General features: G+C 48.1%; 2 protein-coding genes across 2 annotated transcripts in view; one reads left to right on the top strand and one right to left on the bottom strand.

The window, feature by feature from the left end:
• LOC138622685 (zinc finger protein 703-like) overlaps positions 1–16,038 on the bottom strand; it is a 282,664-nt gene that overhangs the window by 13,042 nt on the left and 253,584 nt on the right. The gene's annotated exons all lie outside the window — the stretch shown is intronic.
• tet3 (tet methylcytosine dioxygenase 3) overlaps positions 10,862–16,038 on the top strand; it is a 36,207-nt gene continuing 31,030 nt past the window's right edge. The window contains exons 1-2 of the mRNA XM_069701632.1: positions 10,862–10,966; positions 11,847–11,906. The gene's annotated coding sequence lies outside the window, so the exon portion shown is untranslated. The remainder of the gene's footprint in view (positions 10,967–11,846; positions 11,907–16,038) is intronic.

The raw sequence follows: 16,038 nt of genomic DNA, 5'->3' as shown, positions 1-16,038 counted from the left end.
TTACATGCAAACTCTGCAACTTGCTGCCACTCCATGCGGCCTGCGTATGTCTGGGTGTATTTATGACGTCGGCGTGCACGTGTGTGTGTGTGTGTGTGCTTGTGTGGTTCTTCTTCGGCCCATGCTGGCTCCCCTCCACCATGTTTCAGTTAGGCCCTATTTATTTATTGTTTTTGTTTTTTTCTCCCAAACTGCAAACAAACAAACAAACCACCGAAAAACACGAGCTCGCTCAATTAAACGCCCTCGAATTAATTTTTTTTTCTTATTTCTGTCTTTTCCATTTCACATGTCTGGTGCACAATAATTCAATCTCGCGAGCACGACAATCGGTAGCTATCAGCTGTTTGCACTTGGCGTGTGCTACGTTTTTTTTTTTTTTTTTTTTTGCACCACCGGAATAAACGACCGGAAGATGTTGTGGTGGTTTGACAGCACAGACTCAACATGGCTTTCACGTGCAGCTGGAGGTGAGTTGGGCATAAAGTCGCACTTCTGCTCTCAGAGTGGGCTTAATGTTGGTTATTTATGGTGGTGAGAGTGGAAACCGTGACGTCATTGTTATGAACTAATGCTGACGTGATGCCGCTGCTCCGTGGTGCTTTTGGTTGGAAGCAAAAAGACCACAAACTAGTAATATTTGTGAACTTGTTGCACACACACACACACACACCTACACTCGGCACTACATAAACACTGAATCAAAATATCGACTAATATCGGATCCCCTCTCAACTTTTCGTAAGTGTGTGTGTGTGTGTGACAAACAGCATCCTGCACATATGGTTGAGCTGACAATAAACTCGACTATAATACATTTTATTGCAGGATAATCCTCCCTTTAGAAAGAAAAGGTATTTTTCCTCCATGCGAGGTACTGCCGTAGCTGACAGGTTATAATTCGTAAACCTGTTATTAATTTCAGCCCATTATTGATGCAGAAGTCCGTCAGGTAATGTGCATTTAAAGTAACCTGTTTGCCCTCCACTACGTGTGTGTGTGTGTGTAAACGTTGAATCCACGTGAACAGGACATCTTCAGTGCTGCCCTGTGAGACCAGACAGCAGAACAGAAACACCAGGTTTTTCTCAGAGCCATTCACTTTACTGACGGTTGACTGGAGCGTGCGACCGCGAGACAAAGAGGCCTGTCTCTGGCATCAACTTTTCACCCCCCCGCCCCCCCCCACCTCCCAGTCTTTCATTCAGTCCTCCTCCTCCTCCTCCTCCTCCTCCCCCGCCCTGCCATGCAGGCTCGGCCATTAAAACACAGTATCTTCTCAAACTGCTCACGTAGGCCCGTGTGGCCGCGAGCCAACTGGATGCACCGTGCTGACAGCTGGGTTTAGAAACCAGACGATGTCCAGACAACAGTCAGGAGTGTCAGACCGAACCTTAACGTACACGCGAAGCAAAGACAACCGAATAAGATGCCATCGTCGATAATAATAGGAGAGATTTAGAAACGCGCCGATGAAAGACGTGTGTATATAAATACTGTTTTCATTGCGGTGTTGATTTAAAAAGCGTTGTCCTGTCCCTCTTTGTCTCTCCACACTTTTCAGACGGTGCCCAGGCCGGGTAGACAAAGCCATGAATCTCCAGTCTCCAGCTCCGCTTCCCAGAAAGTGGTGGGCCGCCAACCATCCCTCAGGATAGTCGGGATACATGGACACCAAAGCGGAAGCTACCACCCGGATTCTCCAGGGCTGCCCGGGTGACCGAGAGCACGATATAGTAATTGCATTGTCCCCGGAGACGAGATGAACATTAAGCCCGCAGCCCGCAGAGTGAAGGAGGCCGAGGATTTCAGCTGGTTTAATATCTAGATAGACGAAGTTTACAGCCAAGACTGATCCAAGACGAGGTATCCATCTGTCCTTCAGACCAGACAAAGCCTGCGGCCAAGCTTTTCCGCGCTGCAGTCGGATGGTGTATTATGCCGAGTTTAAACTCTACTTTTTAAACCTCATCCATGTTACACACTCTCCCCAATTAGAGGACAGAATAAACGTCCGGCAGGGCAAGTCACCATGCCCAGGCCGAGGGCAGGGCCCGGTCCGCCACCTGAGGACATTCACGAGTTCTCCACGGACTCGGACGACGTCCACTTGAACGGGAAGTGCCCGAAGAAGACGTCTCCTCTGAGCAAATACATCGAGGCCGAGCACCAGGAGGCCGGGCTCTTCTCGCTGTCCGGGTTCGACGGCTCCGCCGCTCTCGAGCGCCAGAAGAAACGGAGGAAGAAATGCGGGAGCTGCGCGCCTTGCCTCCGCCGAGAGAACTGCGGGAGCTGCCCAAACTGTCTGAACCGGAAGACGTGCAAGCAGATCTGCAAGATGCGCAAATGCTACCGACTGAAGAGGCGACGGAGCGAGTGGGAGGTGAGTGAGGCACAGATGGGTTTTATATTCGATTTATGAAATGTTATATACGGCATATACAGTTAACATAAAATCCCTCGAAACATTTTTCACAACTGTGACAGAGTTACGTGACGGATTCAGGAGGTTTTACAGTTGACATCACTGCACTGAATCAGTCAACTTGACTGGGAGTTTAATAGTTATATAAAAAAATTAAAAAAAACACAAATAGAAGGATTTTTTTTATTTACCCCAAGCATTATGTTCTGTACAACAAAGTACATGTACTGTACGTCGAAAGGCCAACATCGGCCTGACTGATATATCGGTTGGACTCTGTAGTCTATTGCGGTGCTTTATTAGTGTTCGAGTAGAAGCAATGTGAACATTTTATGTTTAATGTCTCAAGTGCTTTTCCTTACTAACGTCAAAAGGAGATTGTAAAAGACTAAAAATAGTTTAGAAAGATAACGAGATTTGTTATTGTCATATGCACAGTAAAAACACACCGAACAATGAGATATCTTCATTTCATCTCTTAAAAAAAAATTAACTACAAAAAAAAAATACAATAAGAATAGAAGTAGTTAAATAAAAATGTACAATCTCGTACAAAAAGCTGCAGTGAGCCGCGATCCTGGAGCGACCGAGAACCGTAGGTCGTAAAGTGCTCTATGCATTATCGAAGCCATCCATCCATGCATCCACCCATGCATCCATCCATCCATCCACGCATTCATCCACCCATCCATCCATGCACCCACCCATCCATCCATCCACGCAACCACCCATCCATCCATCCATGCATCCATCCATCCATCCACGCACCCACCCATCCATCCATCCACGCATCCATCCATCCACCCACCCACCCACCCACCCACCCACTTCCTGTAGTACATCCATTACAGACATTGCAAATATCTTGTCAGGGATTCACATTCAATCAAATCAAATTACGCTCTGCAGCTGCTGGTGTTATCGTTGACATCCTTCTCATCAGGCTGGATTTTATAGGGAGCTTTTTACGTGCCGTATACACGGAGACTTTACATGCACCGTAAAGAGGAAATGACACACACGTGAGCAGATGTGGCACTTGTTCTCACAATTTAAATACAAAACTAAAATATATAAATCTGCTTTTAGGGGTAAATATTTGATTCTCCTCTTGGCAGCCGTCTCGGCTTCTGCTCGTGAACATTAGTTACTGTCTAATCGAGCCAGAACTGATGGAAGCGACTGTCCTGCCAACTCAAATATATTTATAGAGCTCACCTCATCCAATGATGCAACACTGTGTGCTCGACAAACACAATCAAACTACCGCCGGTTATACTTTTATAATTAAAACAAACAGCTCGTCAGAAAACTCCAGTTGTGAAGCGCGGTAAGAGCTCTGTGCAAAAGTCGGGGCTCCCCTGGACGATTGATATAATTTGCTGTTGTCTTTTTTTTTTTTTAAAGTGAAAAGAAACACAAGTCCTTCAGCAAACCGAAATGAAAATAATAATACGCTTTTTATTTTATTGTATTAATAACTTCTGTATTTAAGCTAAAACAGCTCCGCTCGCAGCGATATCCGCTTTAAACGCAGTTAATAAGAGTACGAGTGTGTGCATGTTGAACACGTAGACGGATAATTGTCACGGCTATGCGGATGTTTCCCTCGCGCGTGTTGCTGCGGTCTGGTTGAATACTCCCACGAAGATAAAAGCAGCGAAATAGTTTGGGTGTGTTTGAACACACTGCGAGTGGCCGGTGTTTGCGTGGCTGAGAGGCTGTGACGGCTCCCAAACAGCAGCAGCGGAGAATTCCTGCAGTCGCCTGTGCTTTGTCCTTTGACCTCCTGAAGTTTGGAGTGAGTGCGGGGGGTTAACCTTAGGCCTTTTTTGTATTTGTGTGTGTGTGTGTTTGTACGTGCGGCAGCATCTTTAAAAGGCAAGGGGGGGGATGGGCTGTGAAGTCAAGGAGGACGACGGAAAGACGCAGTAAATGGTCAGCCAGTGTTGGGCGGGTGGAGGGAGGGAGGGAGGGGGTGGGTGGAGGGCAGGAAACCCCAGAATAGGACACTAAAGCATGAGAGGCGAATGGACACACGCTGCTCCTGCACACCGCCTCTCATTCAGTTATTAACAGACACACTTTAAATAAAGACCGACGTCCAATGAGAATCAAGTCCTTAATCTGGTGCACAGCTCTTTGCTGGAAGATACTGCAGTGAATCAATGACAGCCAGGGTTTCATACGTCACACACCCAGGGAAGCAACTCTTGTCAACTTGCACGGTGGGTGTTTGCGTATCGCCGAGCTGCGGTGGAGGAGGGGGAGGGAGGGGGGGGGTATTGGCAAATCAACCAATCTGCGTGCGCCTACAGAATGAAGACAAAAGAGTTCAATGTTTAAAGTCGCTGAGACGCTGTGTAAAATATAAATATAAAAAAAAAGAGCACAACAAAGGAGACCTCAGACTGTCAAGCAGCTGAAATCCTCCTACGTGAGGCAAGAATGGGACAACATTTCACTATCAAAACTCCAGTGTTGTAAAAAGAAGAGGTGATGCAACACAGTGGTAAACGCGCTCCTCTCCCAATTTTGTTGAGACGTGTCGTTGCCTCCAATTTTAAAATGAGCATACGTCCTTCATAAAACATTAAAACGTCCCGTTGTTTTCGGTCTACTTTCAATTAAATATGGGTTTATGTGATTTTTCAGATCATTGCGTACCGTTTTTTTTATTTACATTTTACACCGCGTCTCAACTTTTTCTGGGAACGAGGTTGTGTCAGGCAACGGATTTCCTCCAGGAAATCGTGATCGAGCGATCGCAATAATGAACCACAATAACTGAGTGAGATTTTTGCAAAATTCATGCGGTTTTTCTGCGGTAATGTTACTCGTTAGGAACTCTGCTGAAGGCGTTACAGCATGAAGTAAGACTTTCCAAACTAAATTTGCTTTATCGACAAAAATAACTCCTCATTTACAGCCTGCAAGGCTCTTCAACCTCCCCTCTCATCATCTCAACAAACCACATGCTGGTTGAATGAACAAAACAAAAAAAGATTTTCTTCTTTGACTTAAATTATTATTATTATTATTATTATTTTTTTTTTTTTTTTAAGAAAATCCCTTTTAGTCGCAATTATCACAAAAAAAAAAAAAAAAACCTGCCAGGAGATGGACTTTAAACAGACACACACATAATCATAAGACATAGACATAATCACGAGTCAGCATTTGATGTTTCGTTGTAATGTGTAGAACTAAAAAGGAAAGAAGCCGCCCTTCATTTCCTTTACAGAGTTGTACCAGCATGGACTATATATTACGTCATTTGCGACCCTTTCCAAAAACCTGCAAGATCAACACAAGAAACAAAAAGCAACGCTTAAAGGTAATAAAACAGACAATAAAACTTGTCCTATAAGTCTGTGGAATTCAGTCCAAAAAAATAAAAAAAATCTAAATCCAACGCTTTTATGTTAATGTCGTATTGATCAAGCAAATTAAAGCGCCAGTGTGCAGCCATTAAACTGAACCCAGTCCATTACCGTTGGATGGATATCGCTGTTTTAGTTCCTCAGTAAAAGGCCCATATCTGCCCGACACACACACACACACACACACACACACACACACACACACACACACATCATGTTCAGTTTGTAAATGCAGAACTAGCTGTGAAACGTGTTCTTCCTGTTGGTCTGACACAAACTGTGTTCCCACATTTCTTCCTCCTTTTTCTTCCTCTGCTCGACTAAACAAACGGATACCACCCAGTGTGTCCAGAGGTGTAGATGCCGGTAGACAAGAGGACACATTGTGGTGTCCTTTTTCCGCAAAAGCTAAAGTCCAGATGAAACTGTTTGTTTAGCCACAAACCGAAAATGAGGGTCTCTATCAGCCCTCCTCAGGCCTGTCCTGTCTTGTTGGCGAGGAGGCTTCTGAAGTGGCAGCGACAGCCGCACGAGCAAAACCAGCGCACTCGGCCGAGCGGTTTACGGGACGGACTTGTGGGCTAATGTCGCTATTAGAAGAACCTTTGAACGACTTTATACTCACTAGCACTAAACAACGCAAATACCGACGCGTTTCTGCCGTGTGAGTTAATGAGCTGTTGTTGTGAGACTTACTCTTGTTATTAAAGATGCTGTAAAGCGGAAATGAAAATGAGTTTTAAGTTCGTCACACCACAGAAGTACGGGTTGTTAACTACCCATTCAAATTTGAATAAAAAAATTAAAAAAAACACAAGTTTGTTAAATTAGGCTTTGAAATCGTGAGAAAATCATCAGTCTTCTCTGCTCTGAGACTGCGGGGGTGTGTGTGGGGTGGTGGGTGGTGTTGGTGGTGTCCTGAAGGAGCTGAAGCTCCGCCCACTCGCTGGAAGGTGTTCAGTGTTCTGTAGGACGGTCCTGTGGCTGCAGTTCTTTTCCCCACTGAGCGGTCCGCCTGACATCCAACCTCTCTGGTGACTTCATGCATGATGTCACACGGGCACTCTGTCAATTCATGACATCACGTGTCAATTCATGACATCACGTGTCAATTCATGACAGCACGTGTCAATTCATGACAGCACGCGTCAATTCATGACATCACGTGTCAATTCATGACATCACGTGTCAATTCATGACATCACGTGTCAATTCAAACTTTCATGAACCTGCTCATGACATGTGTCAATTCATGACATCACGTGTCAATTCATGACAGCACGTGTCAATTCATGACAGCACGTGTCTTCACAGCACGTGATGTGTCAATTCATGACATCACGTCCATGACATCACGTGTCCATTACTTGTCAATTCATGACATCACGTGTCAATTCATCCACGTGTCCATGACAGCTCCTCCTGCTCAGGTCTCTTTCTCTTTCACTGATGTCCCTCCTCCACTTCCACTTCAACCTCCTCCTCCACTTCCACCTCCTCCTGCTCTCTGCGGCCTCCTGCACATGTCGTCGGGCTCGTTTATCCGGACCGGTACCGGTACATGTAACCGAGAGGGTCGGTGGCTGTAACGTTTACACCGGAGTACAAAAACAACAAGCCTCATTAATCGTGAGGACCAGATCTCCTCTGGTCCGTGTTCTCCGTCACCCCGACATGTAAAATACACAGTTACATATATTATAGTTCCTTATCGGAGCTTTATCGAGACGCACACAAAAATCCGCGGTTATCGGATTACACGGAGCAATAATCAATATTTGACGTGGTGGAGCTAATCTTAATGTGTGCGCAACCTTGCGTATGTCAGATGAGTAAAGCGTGTTTCGCTCGATCAGCCATGCGTTCTTGTATCTTATGAGGTGGGTATTTATACAGCCGGGTCCGGACAGCTCCACAGTTCAACCCCGATTCGTTGCAGTCTGATTGGCTGTAATGTTTTTTGTTTTTTTTTAATATCCAGTCCAGATGTGCGGTATTTCTACACAACAACTGGGCCTTCGATGATCGTTATCGGGTCCGCGATCTCCGCTGTGTGCAGTGAGCTGCGAGCGGCTTCAGCAGAGGATGTGAACAAAGCGTCCACCCGTTCGTCGATAACCCTCAATGACCTCTGACCCCCCCCCATGGACGCGGCAGTCCCTTTACCGGCTCGCCGGCCGGGTCCTCCCGTCTTTCGCCGTCCACTACTTCCGCGCCATCTATTAAAGGACGCAGTTCGACGTGCGTTTTTGTTGTTGTTGTTGTTGTTGTTGTTTTTTTGCCAACGAGCCTTTACGTTGGTACGTTGAACCCCCTTTCGGGACCGGCCCCTGTAATCGTTCACGGGACGGTTCGCGGAAGGACGGGCGCCGTTTGCGATTGCGTAACAAGCCGGCGAATGTGAAAGAAAACCCGCCTGTCTTTAAGTGTCATCTGAAGGCAACCGGAAATTGCGTTTGAAATTGAAATGACCGTTGGCTCTTCGGTCTTTAACGTAATGTCCTGCTTGTTCCAATTCCACTCTGAACGTCTCGTCGTCGTCGTCATCATCATCATCATCATCATCATCATCATCATCGCTGCCGTCGACTCCCCGAAGCATTTTGCAAACGCACATCGTATAAAAAATTAAAAAAAATGCATCTTACTGTTTTCTAGTCCCGCTCTAACACGCTGTTCTGCTACTTCTACAGTTTCTATACCGCGTCACACTATCACCTCCGTTCAAACAAATAACAACATCGGTTTTTTTGTTGTTGTTGTTGTTGTTGTTTTTTTGTAAATCCTGCCCACTCGGTCATTTACTCTGTCGGCGCTCCCGTTCGCCGCCCGCCGCCGGCAACCGCCTGTAACGAAGCTCGCTTGCAGCCACGCGGCCGCTCTTGTCCGTCCGGCTCGCCACAAAACACACACACACACACACACACACACACACACACACACACACACACACACACACACACACACACACACACACACACACACACACACACACACACACACACACACACACACACACACACGTGGGCCCCGGCGTGACGTCAGCGGAGGGGATTTCCCATGCCGTACGAGGGCGTCAGACAGACACTACAAATGCTGTGTCACTAGTGTTCGGCTGCACTCGTCTCAGCGCGCCACGCTTCTGCTCCCCACCTCCCCACCTCCTCCTCCCCCCCCACCTCCTCCTCGCTCTCCTTTTTTTTTTTTTTTTTTTGTCGATTCCCTCCTCCGTCTCATCGCTGTCTTGTCCGTCGCTAGTTTCGCCTGAACTTTTTCGCTGACTTGGTTTCTTAACGAATAAGGTTTCTAACTCGGCGGCTTGTTTTCTTCACGTCATCACCGACAGTCTTTGCCGGCTCGTTTATTTTTTAATTTTTTTTTTTAATAAACGTCTCGCGTCGGTGTCGGTTTCCGAAGAGGGCTTTTTTCTTTTCTTTTCTTTAAAAAAAAAAAAAAAGAGAAATTGGCTCTTTGGCCGCCGGAGCAGATTGCGGATTTGGACAAATCGGTTTCCTCCCGGGCTTTGGTGGTCGATGGCGAGAACGTGCGCTGACGTCCGGCTTTAATAGATGCGAGCAGGAGACGATCTTTAACGCTTTAAGGCCTCCAGATTACGATCGGTGTGTCACTGTCGCTGCAAACGTAAAAAGGAAACTGGTGGGTTTTTTGTTTTTTTTTTTTTTTTTTTAGTCTGCGAGTGAAAGCTCGAGGCAGCTTTTTTTTGGCACTCGCAAACGGTTTGAACACAATCACACCTGATGACTCGTGACACTTTTTCTTCTGCAGCTTTAATAATTATTCTCATAACAGCGTCTGCGCTCCTTTCATGCGTCTTCGCTTTGAGTCAGCACGGCGGGCTTTGCTGTGTTTTTGTGCATTTTTTTTTTTTTTGCCTGTCAGAGTTGGGGGGGGGGAGGTGGGAGCGGAGGGGAGGAGTGTGTGTCTGTTTGAGAAGGGTGTGTGTGTGTGTGTGTGTGTGCGCGCGTGCGCGTGTGTGTGCGCGCTGTGCAGTCCAGTCCAGTTATTGCAGGCAGCCCTGACACAGATGGTGCTCAGCGATACCACATACCAGAGGCATTGTTTAGGGAAGGCGAGCTCGAGGAGATAATTGACAGGCATAGAGAGGAGACCCATCCCCCCCCCCCCACCACCACCACCACCCCAACCACCCCACCACCCAACACACACACACACCTCCCACCCACCTTCACTTTGTCCCTTTATGTCAGCCTTTCTTTCACGGCATTGCACACACACACACATGCATACATCCTCTCAGACCCTTTTTTATATTTTAACCTCCTTTTTTTTATTTTTTTAACTAGCTCCAGTTCCTCTCTCTCTCTCTCTCTCTCTCTCTCTCTCTCTCTCTCTCCCTCCCTCCCTCACTCGCTCTCCTTCAGTTTCACCCTAGCAGCAGAGCCCAGCCCGGCCTCTGATTGGCGGACACACCGCCTTTGTGTGCTATCTGTAGCGTGACGTCTCTCCGGCGAGCTGTGTGTGTGTGTGTGTGTGTGTACATTTGTTCATGAGTGTGTATATTTGAAGGAAAGGGGGAGGTGGTGGTGGTGGTGGGGGTGGTGTTTAAGGGGGACATTCACATCATGCATGCAGAAGTAGAAGAGTAACAAACAAAAAAAATAAAAGAAAATGAACGAGTGGGAGGAAGGATGATAGCGATCACAGAGAAAAAAAAAAAAACCCTCGTGTGTGTGTGTGTGTGTGTGCGGTAGAGAGAGAGCGAGAGGAGGGGGGGGGCGGTAGAGCAAGAGAGCAAGCGAGAAGGAGAGAGAGAGAGAGCGAGAGAACGTGCTTGAGTACGAGTGCTCATGTAAAACCAGATTAAAAACACAAGATGGCTTCCTGAATGGGCTGCTGGAGCACAGGAGAGAGAGAGAGAGAGAGAGAGAGAGAGAGAGAGAACCGAGGGAGAGAACCGAGGGAGAGAACCGAGGGAGAACGAAGACCTGACAGACAGCGAGAGAGAGAGAGACGAAGGAGGGTAGAGAGTAGAGGAAGAAAAAAGGGATAGAGGGATAAAAGCTGAGGGTGGACAGGGGGGGGGGTCGAGGACGAGAGGCAGCCGGAGTCTTCTGATGGGGATTCGGCCAGCGGACGGCGGAGTACAAACCGAGGCAGCGGCTCAGAGGCTCGCAGGGTAAATATTCATCAACTCCAGGACTATTTTAGGGATTGATAGGTTGGGGGGGGGGGGGCATGCATGGTGGAGGAGGCAGAGAGGGTAAGAAGGTTGGAAGGTTGGTTGGCGGGACTTGGGGGGGGGGGGGTGTGCAGCTCGAGACAAAACACATCATTTAACATGAAGACAAGCTGTGCAGACGAGGAGGTGTGTGTGTGTGTGTGTGTGTGTGTTGGTGGAGCGGGGGGATAGGTGGGGGTTGGTGGTGGGGGGGGGCGTGCTTTAGATTCATCAGTCCTGCTTTCATGCATCATTTACATCTATTTCCAGATCACACTTGTGCATGACAAAGATTTTAAAAATAATAAAAACTAAAATATAAAGAAGATATGTGGTAGTGCAGACTTGTGCAGATATGTTACACATTGGAGGGTGGGAGGGGGGGGGGAGAGAGAGGCTGAGCTGGGGGAGGAGGTGAGATGGAGGGTGGCGGGGGGGGGGGTGCACCAGGTCGGGATACAGACATTACATAATTCTATAATTGAAATTGAATCTTCTCTCATTCGCCCGTCCCGGCAGCAGAGGGAAGTGCCGGCTCAAAGAAAAGAGATTTCTGCTTTTTTTTTTTTTTTTTTTTTTGGGGTGAGGAGGAGGAGAGAGAGGGGAGGAGGGGGGGGGGCTGCTGAGGACGATGAAGACGGGATCATGTGTAGAGTGACGTGACGTGTTTGGCGGCCGTGTACTTATTTATTTTTTCCATAATGACACGAGTCTTTCTGAACACAGGCCTCTTGTCGCATTATTGTATTGATTGTTATTCTCACCCCTTCCCCTCCTCCCCCTCCTCCCCCTCCTCCTCCTCCTCCTCCTCATCATCTTCCGTCGGATGGCCGTAAAGGTGGAATATTTTGAAGACAACAGTCGCGGCTGCTCGGGAGACCCTGAACTGGTGGCTGAGGTAAGGGGGGAGGAGGATGGGAGGGGAGGGGGGAGGAGGATGGGAGGGGGGGGGGAGGTGTTGGTGTGTTGTCTCTCAGCTGGCGGTTTCATCGGTGCAGCGAGTCTCTCAGGAGGCGCGAATGTCGTGTCCAGACGGCGACCGCGTCCTCTCGTCTGTCCACGCGTGTCTTTTCACACATTCAAAAATGACGCGGCACCATTTTTTTTTTAAATTATTATTATTTATTTGTTTTTATTTATGTCTTCTTTTCTTTGGGAGGGGGTAGAGAGAGAGAGAGAGAGGGGTGTTTCTGTGGTGATCGTCTCCCACCGTGTTGCCAGGATGTCGGCGAACGCATTAGCTCATTACATCAGCTCTCCTGTCATCGCGGTGTGGGATGGGGGGGAGGAGGGGAGGCGGAGGAGGACAGGGGTGGTGGGGGGGGGGGGGGTTACGTCCCTCCGTCTTGCCTCCCCGACTCTTTTCCCTGCCAGGAAATCTGCCAGCGTTTTTAAATCGAGTTACTTTCGGCCTCTATCGCTCCGAGCCGCGCTGAAACTAAAGCGCCTCGGCGGTGGCGAGGCGGCGACGGCATCCTCGGTTTAAAGCGTCCCACGCTGCCCGCTGATTGGCGCCAGAGCTCAGGCATGTGTAAATACAAGAGGAGGGAGGAGGAGGGAGGAGGGAGGAGTAACCCTGCGTTGCTGGCTCGGGAGCCGGGGAGGGAGGGGAAGGGAGGGGGTGGTGGGGGGGGGGGGGGCGCGTCCTGCTTTCTCCTCGCTTTCTGGAGTCAAACGAGGTAAAGGGAGTAAAAGTTAGTGGGTCACGCATGCGTACGCGCCTCCTTACCGGGTTGCGGCGTGTGTGTGTGTGTGTGTGTGTGTGTGTGTGTGTGTGTGTGTGTGTGTGTGTGTGTGTGTGTGTGTGTTAACGTGGCTTCATAGAGAACGGTTTTACCGAACGCCGAAAGAAAGAAAGCTTCGATTGGACTTCCAGTCGCTGGCGCGAAAGGAAATCTGTTGCCGCACACCTGCACGCGATTAAGAAACGATTCACCTGCAGGTCAGTCGGCTCGTTTCGAGTTTCATAAGTGGCTTCGGCTCGGACACACACACACACACACACACACACACACACACACACACACACACACCAGCTACACCTCTATTCCCGCTTTTAATCCACATGTACACGGTTTAATCTCCAAAGTATAAAAAAAAAAAAAAAAAAACTACGTATTCCACGACGGCCCCGAAGAGAAGGAGGAGGAGGAGGAGGAGGAGGAGAAGGAGTCGTAAAAACATCGCGGGACGGTTTCGAGAGACTCGGGAGTGATTTATTTCACTTTTGCAGCGCGCCGTTCGTTTGCTAGTTGTTTTGGTTTTTTTCCGCCCCACCGCCGAGGTTTCCACAACAGGTTACAGACTGCACTCGAGTGATTTTTTTTTTTTTTTTTTTTTAAAGACAGGATTTCCTCTATTTATACACGAGATGAAGTTCACGCTGCGCGACGGTGGGAAAGAGTCGGGTGTCAGAAAAAAACCAAATGTCTGAAATCAACATGCGTGACGTGAGCTGGGATGTTTGTTCATCATATGTGGAGCTGCTCGAGTGGAATCCCCCCCCACCCCCACCACCACCACCACCACCCCCGGCCTCCCTTAAACGCTGACCTAGTTTCCGTGGCAACACTGAATGTCTGATGACATCATCGCTTTAATTTTAGCTGGAGTCCGGCATCTGAGGTCGGCTCACGTGACCAACTACCCGGCACCGCGGTGTGTGTGTGTGTGTGTGTGTGTGTGTGTGTGTGTGTGTGTGTGTGTGTGTGTGTGTGTGTAGTAAGTGGTTTGGTATATAGTACAGACTCAGGAAGTGGAGGGTGTGACATCACCTCTTCCATTCAGCGTCTGCCGCTCCGCGTGGTTTCAGTCGGCTCCGACGCTCACAAGCTGCAACCAGAGATCAGAGAGTCGATTAAAACGCCAGCGAGCTGCGACGCGAAGTCGACAATTACGCGACTGGTCTGTGTACTTTGGAATTTTTTTTTGTTGTTGTTGTTTTGTTTAGTTGTTTTTGGGTTTTTTTTTTTTTTTTTAGCGCGGATCTTCGCCCCGATCTTTAAGTCACGTCGTCTCGGTCTTGAATTGAAGTTTTGTTTTTGTTTTTCATGAGGAACTGAAGAGACGTCTGGGGGTTATAAGTGAAACCCATTTCAACGGTGGAAGAGTTCGACGCCGCGTTAACAAACGTCTACGATTTAATTTGGTGTTGTCATGGCGATGTGAACAATCCCTCGCCCCGGCGACGCTGTCACAAATATAAAACCAGATGATTCACGTGTCTGGAAAAGCTTTCATTTCTGGTGTAACTTAACTTACTGTTGTCTTTTACGAACCCTCCTTCGCCCTGACGGTATTGATTAGTCGATCAGTTCGAGGTGAGACGGTGGACACGGGACGTAGGAGATGATTTCGCCCCCTTTTTTTTTATTTTTTTTTTTTAAAGGAAGCGTTGTACCTAAGACGCTCAAAGGGACCGCGGGACGTCAAATATCAAACGTCCTCTTTGGGGATCTCACGTGAATGTGTACGTTCGCCGATAATCGCCTCGCCTCTTTCGATCGTTAATATACCGCGTCGGGACGTGCGCCGCTGTCACGCTTCGTGTCTAATTCATGACCCGTTAGCTGACATTGGCCTCTGCGCCGTCCCGTCCTACTACGCCGTCCCGTCCCGCTGCGCCGCTCGGGCCCGCGAGGTTGGCATCGTTGGTGGTATCTGTGTTTGATGTCGGAGGGAGGTTGTCAGCCGCCTGGTGCCGCAGTTAATAAAAAATGAATGGAGAGGAGAAGGTGGGGGGGGGAGGAGGAGGAGGAGGAGGAGGAGGAGCCCTCAGCTGTTGCTCTCGAGCTGTTTAACTCTCACCTCTCTGCCGGGTCCGCTCCGCTGCTCCCACCGGACCGCTCGCTTTTTATACGGTCCTGAATCCCTCCGCCCGCCGGGACGCCGCCGGGTTTTACGTAATGCAGCGCAACAGCTGGTGGAGTTTTTGGTCTCGTTGCCATTGAAACACCAAAATGTAAATCTCCGAAGTATATTCCTGCGAGTTTAGAGGAGGCTTCTTTTGTGTGTGTGTGTGTCTGATCGTAACACTGTTAGCGGCTCAGAAATGCACCGCAGTCCTTAAAAAATAAATAAATAAATAACCTTACAGACATCATCTGCTATAAACCTTTTAATTTGTCCTGAAAGGACATTTTAAGCTTTTTTTTTAAATTTTTTTAACATGTTTATGTTTAATTCTATGAGCTGCACAGCTTCATAGTGCACACTGAAGTTTTTTTTTTGTATTATTTTGCCTCAGTCACGTACTGGCCCTTTAAGTCCGGCAACGCCTGACTTCAACATATGGGAAGCTAATCTTAGCCCGAGTCCCTGAGAGAGACAAGGCTGGCAGCCGGCCACCGTGCGAGGCCGAGGGAAGGTTTCCTCCTGCTTTTTCTCTCTCTGTTTCTCTTTCAATTGTGACATTTTTTTTGTGGTTTAACTCCAAAATATTGTCCCGGGGGGGAAAAAAAAACACCTCCCACCGGCCAATCTCTCCTGCGGATGTTTCTTACCTGTCAAACATGTACTACAGTCTGTTAATGATTACATCATTGTCCAATCAGATTTGACTACTCAGCTCTTTTTTTTCATGACTTGGCACACATTAAGCCCCCGGCAGGTATAGCGGCACGTCCTTTTATTGTTTTTGAGGTCATGTTTAACTCGTCCACTCTCCCGTCGGCCTGTTTCGCTCTCTTTGTCTCAGATCCCCAATTTTTTTTTTTTTTTTTTTTCCTTTTAATGATTAAATTCTGCTCTTCATGTCTCGAACCTCAAGCACAAAGAGCCTCTTTAAAAACAGCGCCCCCCTCCTCTTCCTCCTCGTTATTTTTTTTAAAATAAATTTACGGCTCCACCCTGCCTAACACACCCCACCCCACCCCACACACACACACACACACACACACCCATCACCACCTTTTCATTTGTACCCCCCTCTCCTCCTTTTTGAAACCACTCCTCCCTTTCTCTTTGTGAGGACCAGCGAGGGAGGGTGGAGGGTGGGGGGTAGGTTTCCTCCCCCAGCTGGGCGGTTCGTG

This window comes from Brachyistius frenatus, unplaced genomic scaffold (genome assembly GCF_029030835.1).
Source record: "Brachyistius frenatus isolate BFR_SWC_R1_liver_20210118 unplaced genomic scaffold, ASM2903083v1 Contig_37, whole genome shotgun sequence".
Classification (NCBI taxonomy): domain Eukaryota; kingdom Metazoa; phylum Chordata; class Actinopteri; family Embiotocidae; genus Brachyistius; species Brachyistius frenatus.
The sequence above is the reverse complement of the archived record's forward strand: the minus strand, read 5'-3'. Positions and strand labels throughout refer to the sequence as shown.